Below are 1,189 nucleotides of genomic sequence, written 5' to 3' on the forward strand. Positions count from 1 at the left end.
TGTGGGAGGGGATGCTGTCACCTCCAGGCAGATGTTTGTCCCCCTGTGTGCTGAGGGTGTCAGGTTCTTGTCCGGTTCTGGCATTTAGGTCGCCACAGACTAGTACATGTCCCTGGGCCTGGAAATGATTGATTTTGCCCTCCAGGATGGAGAGGTTGTCTTCATTAAAATATGGGGATTCTAGTGGGGGGATATAGGTAGCACACAGGAGGACATTTTTCTCTGTTAGGATAATTTCCTTTTGAATTTCTAGCCAAATGTAGAATGTTCCTGTTTTGATTAATTTAATGGAGTGAGTTAGGTCTGCTCTATATCAAATTAGCATACCCCCTGAGTCCCTTCCCTGTTTCACACCTGGTAGTTTGGTGGATGGGACTACCAGCTCTCTGTAACCTAGAGGGCAACCAGTGGGTTTGTCTCCTCTATACCAGGTTTCTTGCAGGATGACAATGTCTGTGTTACCGATTTCTTTGGTGAAGTCCGGGTTTCTGCTCTTCAGGCCAAAGGCAGATGACCTCAGGCCTTGGATGTTCCAGGATGATATAGTGAAGGCTTTTTGTTCCATAGAGTGTCCAATGTTGTTGGTCGTGGTTTGGCCTCAGGCCAGTAAGTGTGAGCAGAGCCTGCTGAGCATCTGGTACATGCCATTGGCTTGGGCGAGTGTGAGAGTGGGGGTTGGGACTGTTTGCCCGCTCACTACCTGGGCGTATGTGTGGCTTCCATGTTGAGGCCCTCTTTGCGGGGGTGGGGTGCATGGGGTGGGCAGGAGTGGCATAGGTCTGATCTGAGGGGGCCTAAATGGGGTGTGGGCATGGTTGACGTGGGGGGGTGTTGATTGGTTGGGGTGGGGGTGTGGATGTGTCTGGGTGTGCGGTGGTCTGGATGTAATTCCTCTTGGCGTGGGTCCTCTATGTGTAGGTCCAGGGGGGGGTCCTGCAGGTCTGGGAGGGTGTCTCGCCGGTCTGGGTGGGGTGTCTATTGATCTTTTGCTCCTGTGTGAAGTGTTGGGGATACGTTTGAGAGCGATGTCCTTTAGAGTTCGGGCAAAGGTGGGCACTGCTGCCTTGTAGAGGTGGACCTGGTCATAGAGGCTGTTCAAGTCCAGGGTGGAGTGGTGGGCCAGGAAAACATTTGGTTTTGAGGCACAGTCATGGGAAATACTTGCATTTACCCGCTGTAATTGTGGCAG

This window comes from Oncorhynchus gorbuscha, linkage group LG20 (genome assembly GCF_021184085.1).
Source record: "Oncorhynchus gorbuscha isolate QuinsamMale2020 ecotype Even-year linkage group LG20, OgorEven_v1.0, whole genome shotgun sequence".
NCBI lineage: Eukaryota > Metazoa > Chordata > Actinopteri > Salmoniformes > Salmonidae > Oncorhynchus > Oncorhynchus gorbuscha.